This window comes from Pinus tabuliformis, chromosome 8 (assembly GCF_031772625.1).
Source record: "Pinus tabuliformis cultivar Carrire ecotype Pingquan chromosome 8, CPIR1, whole genome shotgun sequence".
Classification (NCBI taxonomy): domain Eukaryota; kingdom Viridiplantae; phylum Streptophyta; class Pinopsida; order Pinales; family Pinaceae; genus Pinus; species Pinus tabuliformis.
In genome coordinates this window covers 1,009,355,580-1,009,371,884 of record NC_142294.1, presented here as the reverse complement: position 1 = coordinate 1,009,371,884, position 16,305 = coordinate 1,009,355,580, and positions in this window count along the sequence as shown.

Below are 16,305 nucleotides of genomic sequence, written 5' to 3'. Positions count from 1 at the left end.
CAAATAAAAAAAAAAAGGTCCCTGTTATCAAGCTGAAGCCCTCATCGTTTTGATCTGAGAAGTCGCCCCAACGCAATCCTGTTCAAATTCGATCAGCACAGCTGCATTAAAATACTCGATTTGTCCTTGGGGTTTCTCAGAGCTGCGTCCAAATTCGTGGTTTGTCAGCGCAAATACGCCTTTCTCCACCTGTAATTCCACTGCATAACTTTCTATTCTCTGCTGGCGGAGGAAACTGCTGAGTAAATGGTGTTACGGCTGAGGCATTTCGTTTTTCCTCTGGTCACGTCTGCAATTCTTCCCTTCCGTAGTTGATCCCTACCGTCGCCGTCACCTGTGCTCACATCGAAATTTTTATTCACGCGTTCAGCCTTTTTGTGTTAAAACAAGGTTACGACTTTTCCTTTCTTCGTTAGCTTAGATATTATTGTTTATCAATTTATTAGATTTGTTTTTTGAGTGTTATATATATATTTGCGTAGTTACATGTTAGGTTTTATTAGATTAGGGTTTAGCTTTAGAAATGATTTTGTTATTTTAGAATAAAAGCTAAGTTACATTCAGGATTCAATTTTAGTTTATCTTTTTTTTGTTTAGATAGTTTAAATTTTATTTTTGGTTGAGTTTTAGTTTTATTTTAAATAGTTTCATTTTTAAAAAAATAAAAAAAAATTAAGTATAGATTTAGATTTTATTTAGCTTTAGCTTAAAATCTTTTGTCATATTTGAAAAGGATAAAAAATATTGTGGGAAATTTTTTCCAGATTCAGTTTTTCTTGGGAAATTATCACGTCGTATTTTTCATGTTGAGATTTAAGTTTTCGATTTATGATTAGCTGCATGAATATGATATCTGGTTAATGATTCATAATTGCGCGATTGTTTAAAGAATTTATCTTTCGAAAAAAATTTCGCTGGGATATCATTATTGAACTTTAATCGCTGAATCATTATAAGAGCATTGTGGTTTTACTGGATATCTTGCATTGTTCGATTTATCTGATGATAAATGATTGTTGTTCATGGTTTATATTTCTACAACATCTAGCAAGTAATCGTTTAAACATCAATCCCACAAGGCACTAGTCTCTTAATTTAATAAAATCATTTTAGTGCTTCGTGTCTCCTGACCCAACTGGTCGATAGTTGGTCTTCATCACCTCATAGGGTCTACCCCCCTTAGCCACGGGAGACAGGCTTAAATGGAGAGATCGGGGATCAGAGTGATAGCCCCCGGTCTGAGTGTTGTCGTGCCAATCTGTGCGACAACAGACCACTTGTGCAACACTAAAATGGGTATCTAAATATGCTCTCAGATTTTGTATCTGAGAAATTCACTGCTTGTTATGCACATTCTTTTGTTTTACATGAATCATACATAAAGAGTCCTAAGAATGATTCGTCACTTTGTGCATGTCGGACCACTTTTGACAATTTAAAAATGGTTATCCAAATATTCTCTCAGATTTAGGATTAAAGAAATCCACTACTCGTTATGTACATTCATTTGATTTACCTAAATTGTGTGAAAAGAGTCCCAAGAATGATTTTTCACTTCATGCACGTCAAACCACTTGTGAAACTCTAAAATGAGTATCCAAATATGCTCTCAAAGTTTTGATATGAGAAATTCAATGCTTATAATGATTAAAATCTTCTAGAAAATCACATGAAGAATTATTGGTCAACACATTTCGAACCTCAATCTAGGTTCATCATCAGGTCTAGGTCGAGGAGCAAGATCCATAGATTGCTAAAATATATCTCATAGATGCAATAGTCAGTATCAAACGTTCAAAATAATAATTAATAACATGGACCGTTAAGGGATAAAAATTGATTTAATCAATAATTATATTTGAATTTTGAAAATTAATTAATTAATTAATTATTATTTTTAATAAAAATATAATATTATCTTAATATTATTAATAATATCACTATTTGCTTAAATGTGAAATAAATAATTTATATAAATAAACTATATGAGTTTTAAATTGATTTAAAATTAATCTTAAGAAATTAGGACATTATTACAAATTATTATTAATAAAAGGTTAATAAAAATATATAATAGTATCTTCATAATAACAATAATATCACCATTTACTTAAATGTGATATGAATTAAGAGACTTGCTATTATTTTATTAATGAGTATTATACAATAGATATAAGTAAAAAAAATATTATTAATATAATCAAATAAATAAATTAAAAATAAAACAAAACAATTAAAAGTCAAAGAACATGACATATTAACCAACAGAGGTAGGAGCATGGGGTTAAGAACAAATAGAAGGGACCCACTAACTACTTAACTTCCATCCATCATCCCTGTTAAGATTCTTATTCCTCTTTTCAATTTCAATGGCTTCTATTAATTTCTGGTGATGGAAATGGTCAACCTTCGCAAGGACGCTAGAATCCTCTAAGAAAATATGGTGCTTCGTTAATTCAACATGTTCTTCTAGAGCAAAGGAGTGGGTCCTGCGACACCTAAGGTCTATTTCATGCTCTTGAATCCTTTGTGAAATGGAATGCCTTGTCTCTCCAATGTAGGGGGTTCCAGAAGAACAAGGAATTAAATAAACACCTTTCATGCATTTTGGATCAATAGGGTCTTTGACAGATCTTAAAGAGCTACAAATGGTTTTTAAAGGTTTAAAGGTGGATCTAGGGACCTAGAACTAAGCAAGAAGTTAAGATATCCTCTAGTGTCTAGCTTCCCTTTATCCAAGGGACAACTGACATGATTGATAGGATTCTGAGGAAGTAGTCGATTGGATCCACCTTTATACCTTTAAAAACCATTCGTAGCTATTTAAGATCCGTCAAAGACCTTATTGATCCAAAATGCACGAAATGTGTTTATTTAATTCCTTGTTCTTGTGGAACCCCCTACATTGGAGAGATAGGGCGTTCCATTTCTCAAAGGATTCAAGAGCATGCAGTAGACCTTAGGCATTGTAGGACCTGCTCCTCTACTCTAGAAAAACATGTTGAATTAACGAAGCACTATATTTTCTTAGAGGATTCTAAGGTCCTTGTGAGGGTTGACCATTTCCATCATCGGAAATTAAGAAAATCCATTAAAATTGAAAAGAGGAATAAGACTCTTAACAGGGATGATGGATGGAGTTAAGTAGTTCATGGGTCCCTTCTCTTTGTTCTTAACCCCGTGCTCCTGCCTCTGTTGGTTAATGTCTCATGTTCTTTGACTTAATTGTTTTGCTTTATTTTTAATTTAATTTATTTGATTATATATATATATATATATATATATATATATACTTATATGTATTGTATAACACTTATTAATAAAATACTAACAAGTCTATTGTTATTATGAATATATTATTATATATTTTTATTAACTTTTTTTATTAATAGTAATTTGTAATAATGTCCTAATTTCTTAAGATTAATTTTAAATCAATTTAAAACTAATATAGTTTATTTATGATTATTCTCTTGGGTTGGAATTAGCCCCAGAAAATTCCTTGAAGGATAATATCTAAATACCTACAAGCCCGTGAACCATGGCAGCCTAGGGTTTCTGACAAACCCTACCACGGCAGGAGTACAGGTGCAGCAGACCTCTAGTGCAGCAACGTAATCTCTTGAAATATGGTTCAGACGCACTGAAGGCATTTACGTAATGAATATTTAGATGGGGGAGGCCACAAGGCCTCCCCCCATAGGTAATAACGATAGCCAAAATCCCAACTGGAATACCAATGAAAATGAAAAGCCATCGTCCGGAACAACGACACAACAGTAGAATCAATCTGCCTAGCAGCAGGAGGTGGAAGATTTGAACAAAGGGCTGGAGAAGGCCTCCATCGGAAATGCAGAACCCATGAAAGTGACCTCATCCACATGTAAGCCCATAGCAGCAAATCGCCCCAAGATAGACTTACCAAGCCATCGAATCAATGCCCAAATACAGTTTATGAAGGATCATGCGCTTATAGGTAAATTCATTGGTTTTTGGCCAACTGAGAAAGCCTTGCAGGAATGGATTGCTTCAAAATGGAAACCAAATGGACATGTTACCCTATATCTAGGGCCAAAAGGTTTCTTCAATGCTATATTCAACTGCATCGAAGACAGGAATAGAATCTTAGATGACGACCCTTATTTCTTCAATGCAACGAGGCTGTATTTAAGGGATTGGATTGAAATATTTAATCCAGATAAAGAGGACTTCATCTGGCCACCAGTTTGGATTCAAATGTACTCTCTACCTTTGGAATATTGGGATGAAGAATCGCTAAGAGCCATTGGAAATGGACTAGGAGAATTCATAAAGATTGTAGAGGAAACAAAGCTCAGAAGGTACACCTCGTATGCTTGCATCTGCGTTTACATGTGGCTCGACAAAGCCCTCACGGATTCGGTAAGCCTTCTTCATGATGATTTTGAATGGATTCAACCCATATATTATGAACATGTGCCCTTCATATGTAGAAAATTCCATGCTCATGGCCATCTATTCCACAACTATCCATTAAACACTTCCCCCAAAACTAGTCGAGCCCTGCCTTCCTTGATGCTTATTGGGTGGTGGGCTTATGGTCTCTATGGTTGAGCCTGCTTACGCTTCCTCTACCACTGTGTCGAGTGTGCTAATGCAACCTCACCCATATGATGGATGAGCTTCCAGATCAATGGCGGCCTTGACAGTCGAGTGTGCTATGATGGCGGCCCGTTGGTCGAGCAACTCAAGTTTCAATTTACTTATTGGGTGGGGGGGCTAACAGTCGAGCCGATGGCGGCCTTTTAGTTATTCAAGTTTCATTTTACTTATTGGGTGGGGGGGCATCGGAATGAGTGAGTCGATGGCGGCCTTATAGTCGAGTGTTCGTTCCTCTCCTATTAGTCGAGTCACTAACGTACCTCTCCCTTATGGTCGAGTCACTAACGTACCTCTCTTGTTAGTCGAGTCACTTAACGTACCTCTCCCATAGGTCGAGAGTTCGACAGGCTCACGATGGCGGCCTTAGCAGTCGAGCCCCTCTTCTTAACAGTCAAGCATGCTTATGCACTCTGTCAGTCCTCACCCTAACGGGCCTCTCCTTATCAGTCGAGCTGATGGCGGCCTTGACAGTCGAGTGTGCTTACGCACCCTGTCGGTCCTCTCTTTTGGTGCCCCTCCCCCAAAAGAGAGTTGCTCGTCTTAGTTACTTATTTGAGAGGGGCCACGTTACCTCTCCCATAGGTCGAGAGTTTGACAAGCTCACGATGGCGGCCTTAGCAGTCGAGCCCCTCTTCTTAACAATCGAGCGTGCTTACGCACCCTGTCAGTCCTCACCTTGCCGGTCCTTGATGCTTATTGGGTAGTGGGCATCGGAATGAGTGAGTGACTTCGTCGATGGCGGCCTTGAAAGTCGAGTGTGCTAACACACCCTCACCATATGAATAGTGAGTGACTCCGTCCCTCTCCCCTTAGGGATTGGGGTGGGTGGGTAAATAGTAGTTGAGCCTGCTTGCGCATCCTCACCATATGAATAGTGAGCCCCTAACTAGACTTTGGTCGAGCCATGCTTCGCATCCTCTCCTCTCCTTATCAGTCGAGCCCCGTTGCCAGTCCTTAACAGTCGAGTGTGCTTACGCACCCTTTGGTCGAGCGACTACATACCTCAAAGTCAATACGTTATACGCCTTAAGTCTTCACTTCCTCATCTCCAAGAAAGCCTGGACTGGGAAAGAAAGGACCTTACTGATCGACCCTGTGTTAGATCTCGTTTTGGGAGGCGGGGGCAGGGTTCGAACCTGCAGTCTTCAGGTCATGGGCTTGACGAGTCGACCAATTACTCTACCCCGCTATCGTTCTAAGCCAGGATCAAACTATTTGTTTTGAGTATGATCTATTTTGAGCATCAAATGCCCTCTCCTAGACAGTCGAGCGTGCTTACGCACCCTCACTATATGAATAGTGAGTGACTCCATCCCTTGTTCTCGGAAGAACAAGCGGCTTCACACCTTTCGAATGCCGAAAATGCAGCCATTCATGACTCGATATATGTCATTTCGCGAGCAATTAGATCGATCTCACGAACCTCTGCCATGCCTTCCAATCATGAATTATATACGTAATTACGTCATTCATTATAGCAGTAATTACACCAGAAAATGCATATATGGGCATATGTCATTATGCATTCATGAATTATATATTACATTGCTTTAGTAAAGATAGACACAACAGGATGGATGTTTTTGACCGTACTTATCTTTTTTCCCCTCAAATGGCTTTCTTCCCCTCTGAGAAGGTAAGTAGGTGCTAATCTGAATGTTGCTATTATATATGTCATTATGGCATGACTCAATAGCCGAAATGACACCAGAAAATGCTGCTATTATAGATGTCATTATGATAGATGTCATTATGATACCAGTGATGGCGGCCTTAATAGTCGAGCCTGCCTCCGCATCCTCTCCCTATGGTCGAGCGCCTCTGGACCTTATGGTCGAGCCTGCTATAGCATCCTCTCCTTATCAGTCGAGCCGATGGCGGCCTTATTAGTCGAGCGTGCTTACGCACCCTGACGGACCTTATGGTCGAGTGGCCTTACGGCTCCTTGTTATGGTGGTAGTTATATATGAGCATGTGGTAGTTTAGGTTCAGTCAGTTTCATTTTACTTATTGGGTGGGGGGGCATTGGTCAAGTACTAAAGTACCTCTCCTTAACATTCGAGCATGCTTATGCATCCTCTCCCGTTGGTCGAGCCCCTACCGATCCTTGCTTTCCTAACGTTAAGCAAGCACTACGTTCCTTGCTTTCCTAGCGTCAAGCAAGCCCCTACAGGTCCTTGCCCGGTCAAGCAAGCGGGTTCATTTTACTTATTGGGTGGCCCCTCTCAAATAAGTAACTAAAAAAGTCACTAACGTACCTCTCCTTATCAGTCGAGTCACTAATGTACCTCTCCTGTTAGTTGAGAGTTCGCTTACTCACCCTCTCCTTAACAGTTGAGCCCCTCTCCTCTCAATGGCGACGATGGCAGCCCTATGGTCGAGCGATAAATCGATGGCGGTGATGGCAGCCCTCTCCCTTATGGTCGAGCCCCTACCGGTCCTCTCCTTAACAATCGAGCCTGCTTACACATCCTTATGGTCGAGCAACTAAAGTTTCAATTTACTTATTGGGTGGGGGGGCTTAAGGTCGAGCCCCGTTGCCGGTCCTCTCCTATCCCTTTTGGTCGAGCACCTAAAGGTCCTCTCCTTAATAGTTGAGCCTGCTTACGCATCCTTAACAGTCGAGCCTGCCTCCGCATCCTCTCCCTATGGTCGAGCGCCTCCGGACCTTATGGTCGAGCGATAAATTGATGGCGGCCTTAATAGTCGAGCCCCTGCCGATCCTCACCATATGAATAGTGAGTGACTCTGTCCCTCACCCATATGATGAGTGAGCGTTAAAACCCTTATGGTTGAGCGGCCTAACGGCACCTCTCCCTTATGGTCGAGCCTGCTTGCACATCCTCTCCTTATCAGTCGAGCCCCTGACGGACCTTATGGTCGAGCAACTCAAGTTCCAATTTACTTATTGGGTGGCCCCTCTAAAATAAGTAACTAAAAAGGCGATGGAGGCCTTTTAGTCGAGCGTTCATTACCTCTCCCATAGGTCGAGAGTTCGATAGGCTCACCCTCATCCATATGATGGATGAGCGATAAATCCCTCACCCTGCCGGACCTCTCCTTATCTGTCGAGCCCCGTTGCCGATCCTTAACAGTCAAGCATGCTTACGCATCCTGCCGGTCCTCTCCTTATCAGTCGAGCCTGCTTACGCATCCTTTCAGATGATATTCCACTCTCGATGGATGCCTCTGGAAAACTACCGCAACATAGGCTGGCTTATGAGCTTGCTATCGAGTCTTGTAAGCCCGAAGCAAGGATGCTTAAGCAGGCTCGACTAATAAGGAGAGGAACTTTAGTTGCTCGACCATAAGGGAGAGGAGAGGGCATTTGCGTGCGTTTTACGGCTACTTGACACGCCCAAGCTGGGGAACCCGTGTAGACCTAACTGCAAAGCAATATTGATTAGTTAATAAGTATCATGCATTCGCTTTACCCTCATACTAGTTGGCTGCTTCTACCTTCCCCACGATAGCTATCTAAGGACCTTCATTCCACTCGCCTCCCATTATGAAATGTGCCCCCTTACTTCACAAAGAGAGCTTAAATTTCTCGCCCCTAACATTACTTCGCTAACCTTTCCGAAATGGGAAGAGAGGGGGGGCGTGCATCCACCAGGTTTGATAACTCTCAATTTGCTTTAGCTAAATAGACTATGTGCCTGCACTGCATTGAAAGCTATTCCATCTATTCATGCAAGATTAGGGGTCTGGTTGTTGCAGTTCATCAATTCAAGAGGGCAATTTCCACGTACGATCAAATGGTGGTTCTTGTGCCACCCACCTACTGAAATGAATCTAATCTAGTAAGTAAGTTTTGGTTCTGTTCATATGAATGCTGAAAGTGCCAACCCGAGAGCCAGCCAGCCCTTCCTTCTGTCCAATATGCGGAGGTCGGGTTTTAGTTCCTGAATAGGGCAGTTCCGCTCCTCCGATGATCCCACACAAAACTCAGCGATCTAAAGAAAATAGGGAGAGTACTAACAAAGGTCTAAGTGGTGTCGTCCGTACCAAGTACGAAGATGTAAGCAATTGTTGGTTATTCAAGCCCCCCGTCTAACAAGGCTCTCCTCTCTGATGGACCATCACTCCGTTCCCAAAGAAAGTGGTTGTTTAGAATGCTCTTCCAAGAGAAAAGTGAAAATAGACTCAACTGCATTCAAAGTGTAATGGTTTTTATAGCTTGTACTAATCACTAGTATAAGCTGTGCAATCACTACGAGTCTAATGGTTTGAATAAGGTAACAGACAAGATGCTTAGTGACTATGAGTAAACCATATTCATTACAGGTGATATAGAAACATGTATACAAGCTAATACAAGTACCTATGTAGTTACGTAACCATTACTGTTCAATCTTGTCACTATGATTCCATAATACAGGTAATGCCTGAATACGGGTAATCAATACAAGCTGGTTACAATGGTTAACTATGTACAAGCTGGTTCCTTTATCATGACTCTATTTGCCTAATCAATACAACACCCTTATCGATGTGACTACTTCATAATGCCGAGAGATATGAGTGATAGTAAACAGTGGTAAGAGATAGAGTTGCACGTTTCACGAGTACTGTCTGTTTCATCATATTGAATAAGCATAGGTTTATACATTCCATATAGTGAGCTTAGATACTCTTCATACTTAATCACACATCCATATCATGTAGCTATGGCAGATCCAATTGATGATTCAGTGGACCCACCCATCAGTATCAGTAGAAGCAAAGGATACGGAGACATAGGCCATAGCAGCAGAGTAAGCATCCTAACCAGATCGAGTGCCAGATACTGTAGTAATAGAGTCAGAGGCAGCTAGAGCAGCAGCTTCTTTCCTAGCATTACTTCCTGTTCCTACTTTTGGTACATAGATAGCTGTTCCGGGAGCATTGACAGTTGAAGCAGCAGTTTATTCAGTTGAACCACCCGCCTCAGTTTATGGACTAATCGCATAGTCCTTTAGTAATCGCAGTAATAAGCCTATGGTTGAGTGTCTCGGTTATTGGGATGGGTCCCTGGACCAAGAAAGAAGTATACGGTTCTAGGTTAGTGAATTGGCAAGTAGTAATTAGAATCGTTTTCTCCTGGTTTGTATTGGTCGCAGTTATTAGTCTACAAGAGGGTGACCGCGTGAATAAGCCTGTTAGCGCTTTTCTTGGAGATAGTGATGGGACTGGTGTACGCAGTTGGTCCATTGGCCCAGGGAACTAGTATATGGACCTAGGTATAAAGGAGTCGATTGGCCCAGGTAAGAAGGAGTCACTAGTGGTACGGTAAGTCCAATCGCAGTCAAAAGCCTATTGGTCTTGTCAGTGATTTGAATTGGTAAATGAATAGGTTAAAGGAGAAGGCCCCTACTAGTCAATAGGTGTACTGAGTTAGTTCATTGGCCTAGGTGCGTAAGAAGTAGGTCTGTCAGTAATAATCAGCCTATCCATTTGAGGGGCGGTTAGAAGCGTATTAGTGCCGGTGATTAGGAGCGAATAGTTCGTTTACCCATAGTGATAAGCAGTCCTTGGGCTTAGGGGAGGGTTTAGTCCCTCGATTAGTCAATTGAGAAATCTGATCAATAATGAAGTGGATGAGTCGCTGGCACAAGGGGATTAGTCCAAATCAAAGCGAAGCAAAACGAGTATGACTATGAGATTTCCTCTCCTTATCAGTTCAGCCCCCTGTCGGGTCCTTACGCTCGGAAGCGCAAGACCCTCCGGACCTTCCTAAGATTAGAGTGGTGAATTTCCCAACATTTCTGCTTGGAAGCAGATGGGAGAGAAAGCAGCTAGTAGCTCACTATAGACTGGGTGAAATGCCAGTTGTTACGGGGAATCGGCCCGACGAGACAAGCCAACATGTTCCCGTTTGATCTCCCAATTATAGTCTTCACCACTTGTATCTCATATATAATAAAGATTTCTTGCATGTGTTGACCTTTGTTGAAGAACACCGCTTCGGCCAGAATGAAAAAGAAAAAGAGCCCCCCTCCCTGGAGTCAATTCTATAGTAGGAGACAAGCCTTCCCGAAAGGTTCTCTAGGAGGATAGTAGGAAAACCAAAACCTAACTGAGGTTATCTGATAAGCTTTCCCATCTACTCTCCTTTCCAGTTCGCCCCTCACCAGCAAGGCGAGGAAGCAAGCCGGGAACGGAACACTAGGACGAATAGAAAGCCAGCGGGGTGGGGCACAGCAAGTCAATTCGGGGCGAGCCAGCGCATTAACCAATAAACACGGAATCAGAGAGAGAAGTCACACTCAATTCATTGCGACTACTCGCAAACATATCCTTGCGGTTCGATTCGCTGACGATTCATTTCATCATTATAGACGAGAAGTCGGTTCGATTCATTCACACGTTCCATTCACACTAGCACTTGAAGGAGAAGCGCCGGCCTACCGCTTGCTCATCCATCCCTTCTGGCTTATCCATTCCTTCTGGCTTGCTTATCAGTCGTGAAAGTAAGTGTGCCGCTTCCTTCTTGGCATTCGGTGTGTTGGTAGTGAAAGAATGAATTGAATAATCCCGCCTTCCCCTTCCTTTCTTCGGTTCAATAGTGCATTAGGAAAGCATCACCACCTAAATCAAATCAAAGAATTTTTCATCCCACACACAAATTTATGCTTCAGCCCCTCTTGTATTTGAAAATAGAGAAGCCCCGCCCGCCAGTAAGAGATGGAGAAGCAGGCAGGAAAGAAGTGATCCCCCGGCCCTCGAAGGAAGGGAAGGTTATGAATTGGGCGGGAGGTAACTCCTATCGAAGCTTTTTACCTATCGAAGCTTTTGAATGGATATTAATACTAATGTAACAAAAGGCGGGTGGGCCGGCAGGTGGAGGGGATTTCTTACTGTGTTCCCTGCCTTGTATTCATTCCTTGATGAACGGGATCCTGATTTCTCCTTAGCAGGTTAACTCTCCTCAGATTCCTCATTCCTTGACTCGATTCATCACAAGCGGAAATATAGAATTGGCCTATATCTAGTAGGAGTGGGACATCTTTCTTTCATGGGCGGGATATCCTTATTACTCTTTCGTGGGATGAGATCATAAATAAACAGATTGGGAGGGGCAGGTCATCAAAAGGATTAGTTACTGGTTCATTCACTATTACGTCTATAAGAGCTCGCATTCGCCAACTATAGTCGGGTTCAATAGGGCCATCACTCAGGTTGTCACTATCCTATTCCCTCCCAAGCTTAGCGGGGAAGGGGGTTGGTGATGAGTCTGCATGTCGCCTACCTATCAAAAAAATCTGGTTCCATATTAACGTGAGTAATCTACCTACCCACAGGCAACTATAGTATAGAGCGTGGGTTCTACTCATTAGTTAGCTGGTGATGCTCCTACAGAAACTATTGAAACTCTTAATATTCGCCTCGCCTTACCCGACTAGAAAGGAGTAAGGTAGTTCATTAATAACAGTACTTATTGGGGAATTGCTATGCTTAATCACGTGGGATGGGCACTACTATAGTTGTTGGCAGGTCATCAAAAAAATGAGTTAGTTACCAGGCGGATGTTACATCATTGGTTCAGCGTATAATTTGGTTTCATCACTGGCTCACTGCCCAACTATAGTAGCGGTAGGGCCCGCCATTATAGAGTAGGGACCTCGCTCACTATGCTTGCTTATCACATGGGAGGTCTACTTCTTTATCACATGGGCTTGAATCACTATTGGGGCTACGGCATCTACTATTGGATTTACGGTATCTATTTGAGCTATGGGAGGACCCGCCTGCTCATGCTTTCTGTCCCGCTTATACCATGTTTCCTGCTCATGTTTTGTCTCCTGCTTATGTTCCGTTTATTGAACCCCAACCCTATACAACCGATGAACTCAGGGAAGTCAACCTGTCCATATATATCTCCTCATGAGCCAAGGAACAGGGGGATAGAGATAGTAAGCAATATAATAAATGAAGCCCCCTCCTCTTCTCTAGTTTATAATAACCATAAGCCAACTCACACACATAATGCCCCATTGTTTATATAGGCGTCCTACCTTTCTATAGTGGTAGTTGGTGGGCTCCAGTATTGTAGCAATAATGCTACAACTCCTGGGGCTTCCTATCTCTAATTTTATCAACCCGGTAGTTCGTACAAACTTGGAAGCGACGGTGTTGTATGCACAAGTACTAGCTCTTGTCGCAGCTGTCACTTGGTCAGCTGGCACAAGTCCGCTAGGGCTCAAGCCAACTTCTATAGGCTCTCAGAAGAAGCTTTCTAAATGATGGACGAAGGCTATCTCAAAGGAAATTAATATACTTTGCAAAATTGAACTGAAAGCCAACCAAAACATGGAAACCCTAGTAAACCCTAATCTGACTAGTTTAACCTCTATGATGCAATAGTGAGAGTGAAAATGTTTAAAAATGATGCCATTACTTCTAGTGATGTGAAATGCATGAACTCAAACTACTTCCATTGAAAAGAACATTGTTTTTGTATTTTTGCTTAAGTGGATGGAGTGATTATGATTTTGTTTCTTATTAGGGTTTGGCTGTGCAGAGGTGGTTCGAAGAAAAGAAAGCTTGGGAAAGGTCAGGAGGGCTAGGAGAGGTCCCAGAGGATCCAAAACGTCATTCCATAGAAGTCCACAATGTTTAGGTGCTCGGCAACCGAGGTTACAGATTTCTACAGGATGTCTGCAGGGGATCCTACAGGAAGCTTGGGATTTCTACAGGAAGTCTGCTAACTTCTACAGGATGTGCTGTAGTTGGAGTTTTGGGTGATGGAGGAGTGAAGGAGTGGTATGGGTGGATGGGTAAGGTGAAGGAGGAGTTTTTGGTGGCTCAGGGACAGAGATATGAGATGAGGAAAGAGTGGGTACAGTTGGTTGGTGAATAGAAGGGTGGATGCAAGGAAAAGTTGAAAAGATGGAGCTACGTGAGAAGTAGATGGGTTGGAAGGCTAATGAGCTGAACAAAGGTCGAGCAAGTGGCTTCAGGTGTGGAGGAGAAGAAAAAGAACACGATAAAGTGATGCTATGCAGTGTAAAAGAAACAAATCCTCTATATCTTGCACAAAACCGAGAATTCCATCAACCTATTCTAACTGTGTTATTAAACCAATGAACAGCAATGTAAAGTGTGGAGAAAAATCATGCATGGTGTTGGAACGAAGCAGTAGTGCTCAAGAGCAGAATGCATGGACGGATCTACAATTGAAGTGACTGTGTGGCAGCTTGCATGAAAGCATAAGACTGCGTTTTTTGGTGGTTGGTACAGCCCACACCCCCAATCTCTAAACAGAGATGGTAGCGAGTGCACTATCAACCTTTTTTGGAGCTCTAATGGATTATAATCCTCCTACTCTAATCTAAGCAACTAAAAGCACTTTAACTGTAAACTAATCCTACTCAATCACATAAAAGAAATCAAATCAGCAGACTGTAAATTCTAAATGCATGTCAAAACAGAGGAATAAAGTGCTGAAAGGAAAGTTAAATAACAATACAAGGAAGAGGAGGTCTATTGCTCTCAGGTTGGGCCCTAACCTGAGAGCTATAGCTCCCTTAAAAACTCAGAATTGAATCCAAAGCTGCCTGCCTTTATTGAATAATCATGAGTCTAACATCATGCCAAAACTGGCTTACAAAAAGACTAACTGGCTAACCAAATTGACTAACTACTAGCTACAAAAATGACTACCAACTAGCTAACCAAAATGAGGCCCTAAGCCTTCTTATTTATACAATTTGAGGACCCAACAGTCCTCCTAAAATTTAGGGACTTGGCTGCCCAAGACTTGTAGTTAACAACAGTCCTACTTGACTTGCTTGGCTGCCCTTGTGCTCATTGATTTGGTGGCCTTTGAACTCCGAGCTGATGGTGGAGAATTCGAGGTAAGGGCCCATAAATGAGGGGGACACCTTCCTACAAATCCTCTAGCTTGTTCTCCCACGAATTTGGCTGCCAAGTGCTCACTAAGACCTTCAATTTTGTCTCCAAATTGACCAAAAAGCCTACACAAAGCACCCATTAGACTTGTTGGCATAATGACTAACCAAATTCACTCTATTAACATAAAAATAATCGAAAACATGCAATAAACTAATGAGAATGGTGGACTAAGCCAAATTAGGAGGTTGAATGAGCCCAAATAATTGTACATTTTTGGGGCTCATCATCACCCCCCTACTGAAAGTGTTGCTCATCCTCTGAGCAACCAATCTCTCTCCTCGTCTTTGATGGCCCTGGTGGCTTCTTTGGCTAACATCTCGGCCGATTCCTCCTTTGGCTTCCCTATTTTCAAACTTCCAGTAGAAACAGTTCGTTGGCTTCCTGTAGAAACAGTCCTCTGTCTTCCTGTAGAAACAGTCCTCTGTCTTCCTGTAGAAACAGTCCTCTGTCTTCCTGTAGAAACAGTCTGATAACTGTTCTTTGTCTTCCTGTAGAAGCAGTCTTTGAGTCCATCACCTTGATTTGCTTCTCTCTAGGTGAAGGTTTTTAGCTTCCTCATTCATAGATGATGGACCCCTTTGAAGGAGACTCTTCCTTTTGTTTAGCTGTGGTGTCCTTAATTGTAATTGGCTCCTTTGACTGTGGCTAGGGTCTGCCAGCTTTTATCCACATGCTCCTTCTTGCTTTAAAGTACATGGAAGGCTCCCTTTTTTGCTTCCCTTTTTGCCTTGGAGATGTGCTTAGGGCATCTAGCACTGCTACCGCCTCCCTGGCCAAAATCTCAGGCGATTTCTCCCTTTGCTGCTCCGTTTCCAGACTTCCTGTAGAAGGTCTTGTGTCAACTGTTTTGGTCTGCGTGGCTGAGGGTGCCTTCTTCTTGAACTGTGCTGCTAGGCATGGTGAGAATACCCGTGTGACAGTGTCACATTTTTCATCATCATTCATCACTACTTCATTGAGATCTTGATCTGTCTAGAAAGATCTGAATATAGAACCGAGATGTAACCCTTGTTATTTCTGCACTATATACACAGTCTTCTTTGTCCATCCGGGATACTGCGTTTCAGGTATGCCGAGCTTGTAATTGCTTCAGTGATAGATTTAGAGCTACTTTTCACACTAACCATATAACAGCCACAAAAAGAAAAAAGTAGTTTATATGTGCACAGGTGAGCGTTATAGTGGTTTATCATTATCATGTGGAGCATTTGTTAACAGGAACCTTGGAAGAGAGTGTGATGCAGCGCTATTTGAAAGAAATTCTGTGTATCCCACAAGCAAACCACCATTCTTGACCCACAGGCAGACTGGTTTTAATTGTCCCCACTTCAACCAAGCTAGTTCACCACCCTTTAAAATCTCATGCATGGAAATGGTATTTTTGAGCCTACCTTTCTTCAAGCTTCACTGTGTCCTGCTTGGCTGTGGGTGATTTTCTTTTCAGCTGGGCTGTGGCAGCCTTCATCTTCTCCCCCTTTCTGCTCTTCTTCCTCACTGTTAGAAGGACTGATATCTTTGGCCAAAACTCTTCATTTTTGTCCAACAGTTCAGTTCACCACATGACATAATCTCAATACGTTCATCCACCAATGGTCCTAGACACCCTTGCAAGTTAGCTATCACGACATCCTTCCCAGCAGCATATTTTCCTGTGTCTTCATTGCCATTCTCATCCAATGAGGATGTTGATGGTCCTTGCAAAACATCCTGCTGAGTAGCCTCTGTTACACATCTCCCTGCATGATCTTCATTTATTTCTCCCAATAT